We start from the raw sequence: 8,166 nt of genomic DNA on the forward strand, positions 1-8,166 counted from the left end.
TCACTTGTTAAGTTTTCCATGTGGCATTCTATTTATTATTTCTATCTGGAACATTTACATTTTTTGCCATTGCCATTTTACATCTCCAATTTTCCTCTTGATTATATCCAACTCCAAAAAACTTGGGTTTGAGTACTAGTACAGTATTAGTGAGGGTGTTTTCCTGGTATGTAGCCAACCCAGTTTGATCCCTAGTATACTAAAAGGTACCTCAAACCTGCCAGGAATGTTCCTCAGTGTAGAACTGGAAGTCAGCCCTGAATATTACTGTGAAATGAACCCCAAACAAAACAAAAATATTTTTCCATCTTTAGTTAGAGTAGGCCACAATTCTTAAAACATCCCATTTTTTCCTCTAGATTAGTATTATCATATTTTTGTTGAAATTGATTATGTCGCAGTTTGCAAATCTATACTCTCCAAGGCTCTTAAAATAAAAGCACCATTTTGTTCATTATATAGATCCACCACCCACCTTTTTGCCACAGTGTCTGGCACAAAATGTAAGCCCAGTGAAAATTCCTTAAAATAAAAAGTAAAATTTAATATAGTAAATTAGTTTCTGAGATTTACACACATTAAGATATTTTATGGCCAATAAGTGAATGAGTCAATTTGAGAAGTTAAAAACAATGATATAATTTTATCATTCCTCCATTTAACTCAGGCATCTTTGGGTTCAGAAATTAAAGAGTGTAGAATCCTATTTCTGGGAAAATATGCAGTGCTAAGTAAAAAATAAGAATTCTAGGTTTGTGAAGTTTTAATCTTGTTAAAATAACTAATAATTTTTTAGAACAGAGTATAGTACTTACATAATACATAGATATATTTCTAGCTTTTAGTGTATATCTGCACAAGTTTTGAGTATAAACTGGCACTCAAGAAATGCAGAGTACATTGAGAAGTAATATTAATACTGAGAAATAATAATTCAGAACATAAACAAGAAGAACCTTATCAAAAATGATAATTTTTATAAATAAAATGTACCTAAATATATGTCAAAACTGGAAATAATCAGTGTTTATGTAGATGTAGGTATAAGGAGAATCATTATCTGTTGATTGGGAAGTCATCTGGTTCTGCCTCAAAGGAAAATTATAAGATTTTTCAAATAAATAATTATGGAGCCTTCATTTGACACAAGTATCCCACTTCTTGGCATCTACCAACCTAGCAGAAAAACATTCACATGTAATGATGTATGTACACTAAGTTCTTTGCAACACTTGTACAATAGCCAGGATATTAAAACAATCTAGATGTCCAACAATGGATAGATAGGAAGGTGTAGTATATATACATAATTAAATACTATGCAGCCACAGGGGAAAAAAAGAAGTCAGGGTATATGCAACAATTTGAGATAAAACTGTACAGTCTTGTGCTAATTGAAATAAAATAAACAGTAAACAAATACAGAAAGAGTTATTAACTTTATGCATAAAAACAAATAAAGAGTATGGATCATGGAGTCAAAGAGATAGCATGGAGGTAGGGCATTTGCCTTGCATGCAGAAGGATGGTGGTTCTAATCCTCGGATACCATATGGTCCCCCGTGCCTACCAGGGGCGATTTTTGAGTGTAAAGCCAGGAGTAACCCCTGAGTGCTGCCGGTTGTGACCTAAAAACAAAAAAAAGGAAGAGTATGGATCTTTATTTAGACACAAGTGAAAAAAAATTTTGGACTATTGATTATAGATCTGAGCACAGTAGGTTGGGGGTTGGGGCAATTAGAAGTGGATTAGACACTGGATAGTGATAAAATAAAGTTAATTGAACTATATATATTTTTTCAAAACACTCAGTATTGATGTGCTTACCACTGATAAAGTTAAATAGATGCTCTATTCAGCTAGTTATGTGTTATAACTCTGGTGTTCGCACCAGAGTTTCTTAAAGTGTATTGGACAAGATATATACATTGGAATTTCCTCTATTTGTTTGTAAATATATTTAAAAATCCACAGCTTGAATATAGATGTCTATTGTAAGAATTATTCCTCCAAATATTTTAGGTTGTGAGGAATCTTGCATTATATCAATTTTCTTCCTGACTGATGGGAATAGAAGAGAAGATAATTTGTAACTTAGTTGGGAGAAAAAGAGCCTGATAATTGACTTACAAAGTCAAAAAAACAATAACTATTATTCTTTTCAATTAGTGGAAATAATTTAAGCTACAAAAGCAATAAAAATCACTATTTTTTATTTCTAGAATCAGGTACTGTGACATATGTAGCACTGGTAATTTATTTGTTTTTAATTTCCCATAATTAATCTTGGTACTCACCAAAAATTGGTCAGATGAGTCTATGAATTTACCATGTAAATCTATTTCATCTGAACATGCAAACCATAAAGGTAGTTACATCTTTTTCATTTTCTGAAAAAAATATTCTTCGCCAAAGGGAAATAAAAGCAAACCATGTCAAATACTGTCACTTCAATGAGAATCACTACTAGAATTATTGTGTGGATTTCTGTTTGATAATGAATGCACTTTACTTCTTTCCTGCTTGCAGCAATTCCTAACGTGGTAGTGATCTTTAATTAGGAGATGTCATACATTGAGTTCTCAGCAGCACTCCAGATGCACTATGGGTCTCTGCTGCAGATAAGAAAAGTCATAGATTCCAACTGTGAAGCTGCAAAGTCCTTTAGCCTCTGATTTGTACATGGTAGAAGACACAAGCTGTGATCTTGATAAAAAATAGAACATTAAAAAATGTTAACCTCTTACTGTCTCATGATTCACAGTATTCCAGTAATTTTCAGCAAGATCAAGCACTATAAGCCATTGCTAGCTGGTCATTCTCCCCTGAATGTCTCATAGTATCTCAAAAGTCCAAAACTGAACTCAACATTTGCTTTCCCTGATGTTTTCAATATCCTTAATTTTTCTATCATCTACAAAGTACCCCAGACAGAAGTAATGAATCCAAATATTATTTTCTTCAGTTTCCCCTTCATCTGATTAATAACTTAGCTTCTCAATATGTATATCTCTTACATATACATAAGGTTACACGATTCATAGCTGTATCATGTTTTATTGACCCTGACAATAACTTAATTTAATCAAGTTTGGTTTGTCCTTACTGATACCTTTAATTAATGCTATTTTCCCTCTGTAGTTAAGAGTTTTTTCACCTGGTAACTTCTTTACATTGTTGTCAGAAATATGTCTTCTCTTTTTACAGTTAAAATATGACTGTGTGTATGTCCCTCCAAATTTTTACATCTATACCTAAATTTCACTCCATACATGACACATTTATTAGATCATTCAAAAGAGAGAGGAAAAGAGATTATGGGGTACATGTACAAAGAGAACTGAGGAAGAGGGAAAGAGGAATTGGAAAAGGGGAGGGAAGAAAGTAACAGAAAGAAGATGAAGATACTATTTAAAGATTTTAACATTTCTTTCTGACCTTTTGTGTAGATTATGATAGTATTTTTTCAGACCTTAAAATCCATGAAAGAACAAATAACTTGTGAAGGTATTTTAACCACTCCTTTTCCTCTTGAGTCAATTATTCAGCCCTACTCTCCCTTTTCTTTTTATTTTTTACATGCTTTTCAATAACACTACTGTGTTGCTTTGTGGCTGCTGCTTCTTTTCTTCCCTCCCAAATACACTGTATATTTCTTTTATTTTACTCTATTTCTGTTTCCAGTGGCAGTAGTGAAGTAGGGGGTCTGCTATATAGCAGGAATATAAAAATTTCACAGATTATGTTGAAAAACTGTAGAAAGGCAGAATATCACTTGGAGAAAAGTGTCTTCTGATCAGGAGGTAGTCACCTGTGAGAGATGATTTCTTCTCTCCTGAGACAAAATGCACCTAGTCTTTTGTTGTTGTTGTTAAATAACGAATTGTTCTGAGTCTATCCTACTGCCAACTGTAAAATAAAGTGAAATACCTAAGGCATAAATTCAGGACTATTCACAGACTGGACTTTGAGTAAATTTTCTTAATCCAACAATTCATGATTGGTACAGTTAAGGACACAGTGTAGAAACTCTCTCACAGTGTCCCTAAAGTAAACACTCATCTATCTACTTAAAATCAAATACTTGACCCTCTGGCTAGTGAACTAGAACCATTGTATCCAGCAGAGATTTTCAAGATAATACCCTAGCCATTCTAAGAATAGTGGTAATACAACAGCAATATTTAATGTTCAGTGGTAACCTGAATGGAGGAGTAACTCTTCAGCTATTTGTCATATAAGTCCTTTTCTGCATCAGAAATCTTCAGAGTTTAGTGATTGGTTGGCATCAAAGAGATTATGTATGCCATAAATATGTGAGAATAATGCATTACATATGAAATATAAAAAATGTGTCAACATTTCAAGTGCAAAGGACCAGGTAAGTGTTAAAGATCAGGAAGGCATTAGCAAAATGATGACAAAGTAGAATTTATTTTTTAAATGTTTCAAAATTGGGTTTCTCAAGATAAACTTCTAAAAAGTAGTACATTTATATGCATTTAAGATTTCTGTCAAACTGAATGCCAAGAATAAAAAAAAAAGGAATTTTATTAGAGCACCAATTGAAACAACTTTGAGTCCATAAATGGTGAGATTTATAAATAAATTCTGCTATTCCCTTAATTAGAGTACTAGAAAGACATATATAACATGTTTATATTGTCTAATTTTGTGGTCACATGACAAATAATCCTATTTCATTCTTTTGCATCCTATAACTTTTCTGTTCTTTATAATGTACATCCATAACATTTTTCAATACTGCTAGAATTTTTGGAACAACTGCTTTTTAATTTCTAACCTACCTCTTTTCTTTCCTTCACTTTCTTTTACTTTGTATGGCTAGGCTTCTAAATAAGCCAAGTTATTTGAAAAACAATGGAATTTAGCCAAGAAACCAGTCAGCTGGAAAATAACGGCGCTTGCAGAATGTTTGACCGTTTGGCAGAATCCGTCTGTGCTTGGGCTATTTTAGTCGTTTCTTCAAATAGGATTTGTGAATCCCTCCAGAGACTCTCATTTTTTTTATTGTTAAAAAAGGAATTATAACACCTATTATGGATTCAGGGCTTTTCACAATCTACCTCATTGTAGCTCAGCTTCTGGAATTCTACTCTTTAACTCTCAGATCATGTATGCCCTATGAATTCTCAGCACACCACAAAGGCTTCCTCTTCTTACATCTATGTGATTCATTCTTCCTATCAGTTTCCTGAGCTTTTCTCATGTTTATCCTCAGACAGGTTATATTTTCTCTACTCTAAATACTTATCTAGTCCTCTTCCAGTAAGAATGCAGGTTTCTTATCCTTCCTTATTCTTAGGTTGGGTGTGCTTTAAGAGTCTATACAGCTCTTAATAGCCCACTGCACACAGTTTAATATTTTTAGAGCTAATTTTCATATATACCTTGCCTTTTAATTGCGAGTTTACAAACCACCTGTGGTGTAAGTATTTGCACCATGAAATGGCAAATAGGATTTTATTCCTCTGGAGAGTCAGATTCCTTGGTTTGTGCATGTCTTTATTAGAGCATATGGCGACTTCCAGCTTTGAGGCATTAAAGTATTAAAGTCTCTGATGAAATTGAGCACTCACTGAGGACAGGGGGAACGTTTTCATTTTATACTACTAGAATATAGGAAGACTAGCATATTGCAGATAATCAATTAGTAACTATTAGAATAGATTGAGTTGCTTTGACACACATTCACTAAATTACATTTGGAATTAAGCTGTGATCCTTTTATTTCTGTACTTGATATTCTAATTTCTCATTTCCACAGCTAACAAGATTTAACTAAATAACTTTCATTTTATTAGTATTCTTAAATATTACAAAATAATTGACTTCTTAGTGTAGCAACGACATAATTAGAACAGAAAACTCATAAGTATATTTTTATTATATATAGATACAATTACCCTCATATCTTTATTTTCAATAGCTTTGCTTAATAAAAAAAAATCTAAGGAAAGCCTCAGGAAGGTATAATATGATTTTAATATACTTAGCTTCAGAGAACCTCTGATAGTTAATTAAGAAACTTTCATCTTTGAAGTAAAATTTAAAAAATATGCATTAACTAAAGAATACAGGGTCAGTAAAAAGACAGCTTCCTTTCCGAACATTCTATCTAATCAATCCAGTGAGACATGCAACAATTACATTTTTTTAGAAACAGAGAAATAAACACCAATGGGGTGCCAAGTGACTTTGGGCATTTCTTATATAATAGTCTAGGAAATTATCAATCCTTTCTTAATCAGTCATCTATAAAATGAAAGAATATATTTACAAAGTCACAGTAGTAAATATTATCATTTGAAGGGTAGGAACCTCAGTCTGTAAATCTGAAAAGACAATTACAAACAAACAGACAAGGACTTTAGGTAAAGTATAGTGGGTAGGACCTATACCTTGCATGAGACTGATCTGGATTTGATTCTGGAACCTCATATGAAGCCAGAGCACTATCAACAGTGATCCTTATGCACAAAACTAAGAGTAAGCACTAAGTACATCTGGATGTGGCTCAAAGCAAAAATAAAAAAGAAAAGAAATAAAAGACAAATCAACATACAGCATTCATCTTGTCCATACATCCATATCTTCTAGGTTGCATAGGAAAAAAGAACAGGAAGTAAACTCAAAGCCTAATGGTTTTTAATACCAGCCCCACAACATACTGCTGTGTGTAAACCCTGGAGAAGTTTATGTCTATTTCTGTGAATGTCAGTTTCTTCAGATATAAAAAGAGTTAGAGAGAGGAAAAGATATAAAATGACCACACTCATTTGTGGGAACTAAAACAAAATGTATGGAAGTAATATCCTAAGACAATAGAGTAAAGGGCCAAGAGGACTAGTCCATGGTAGGAAACTTGCCACAAAAACCTGGGAAGAGTAGTTAAGGCAGATAAGGGACCACGTGACAATGATAATTGTACACGGTAACTGAAAAAGAATTAGGTGCTAAAAGGAAGTAAAGTGATATGCATGATACTAATTCAATAACAATATTGCAAATCACACTGTCTAAAAGAAAAATAAAGGAGAATGAGAAAGAGAGAAAAATATCTGCTACAGATGCAGGCGGGGGGGCGGCAAGAGTGAGGGTGGGAGGTAGACTGGGAATTTAGGTAATATAGGTAATGGGAAATGTGTACTGATGAACAGTGCATGGCTGAACTCAAGCATGAACAACTTTATAACTGTATCTCATGGTGATTCCATTAAAATTAATTATATTTTTAAAAAGACTGGGAAATAAAAGGGCATTACAGACTTCTTAAAATTTCTATGAGTATTAAGTACTAAGATAAATTTCAAGGAAATAGTAAATGCTCAATAAACATTATTTCCTGGACCCCCAATTTCTTTCACTCACTGGCGAGCTCTATATGAACATGCCATGCTGTTAGCACCTGGCCATAGCTTTAACATATTTTTAATCTGCTTTATAAAATGTCACAACCCTCCTCCGTTGAAATTAATAGAAGACAGCATGCTCTCAAAGAGCAAGTCGTGGATTGGGAGAAAAGAACACTGGTGTAGCTCTAGTTTTTATTGTGAGATTTGACAAGAGTGTCAATCTATGACATTACTTCATGCAGCTAGTATTGATCAGTTTCCTATGCTTTGCTTTGCATTTGTCTTTACAATGTAAATGGAACTAATTTTCCCATGATCCCTAAGATTTGAATTTACTATACAAGTCATAAAGACAAACATTACAAAATATATTAAATAAGATCATTTTTACAGTGAGCACCTTACTCAGAAGAAACTAATGAAGAGATTCATGACCAAGTAGTTTATATTCATCTATTAGAGAGATAGTAAACTGCTGAAAACTGCTCTGCTATTTACAGAGATTTCATGGACATAACATAAAATTATGTATAGGAACACACTGTTTACCTTGAAAGTTAAATTAATATTAATTGTTACTATTTTTATTTTTACTTATTTGTCATTTGTTTATAAAACTGTGCAGATGTCAGGATTGTTTTATATATGTATGTATTAAATTGTGCCCTCTACCAAAATTTGTATGCCATTTAACTACTCTGATTTGATATTTATCTCCTATAAATTAGAGCAAAACATATATTTTTATTTTTTCTGATATTTTAATTTAAATGTTGGCATTAAATACATA

The sequence above is a fragment of the Suncus etruscus genome, chromosome 9 (genome assembly GCF_024139225.1).
Source record: "Suncus etruscus isolate mSunEtr1 chromosome 9, mSunEtr1.pri.cur, whole genome shotgun sequence".
Classification (NCBI taxonomy): domain Eukaryota; kingdom Metazoa; phylum Chordata; class Mammalia; order Eulipotyphla; family Soricidae; genus Suncus; species Suncus etruscus.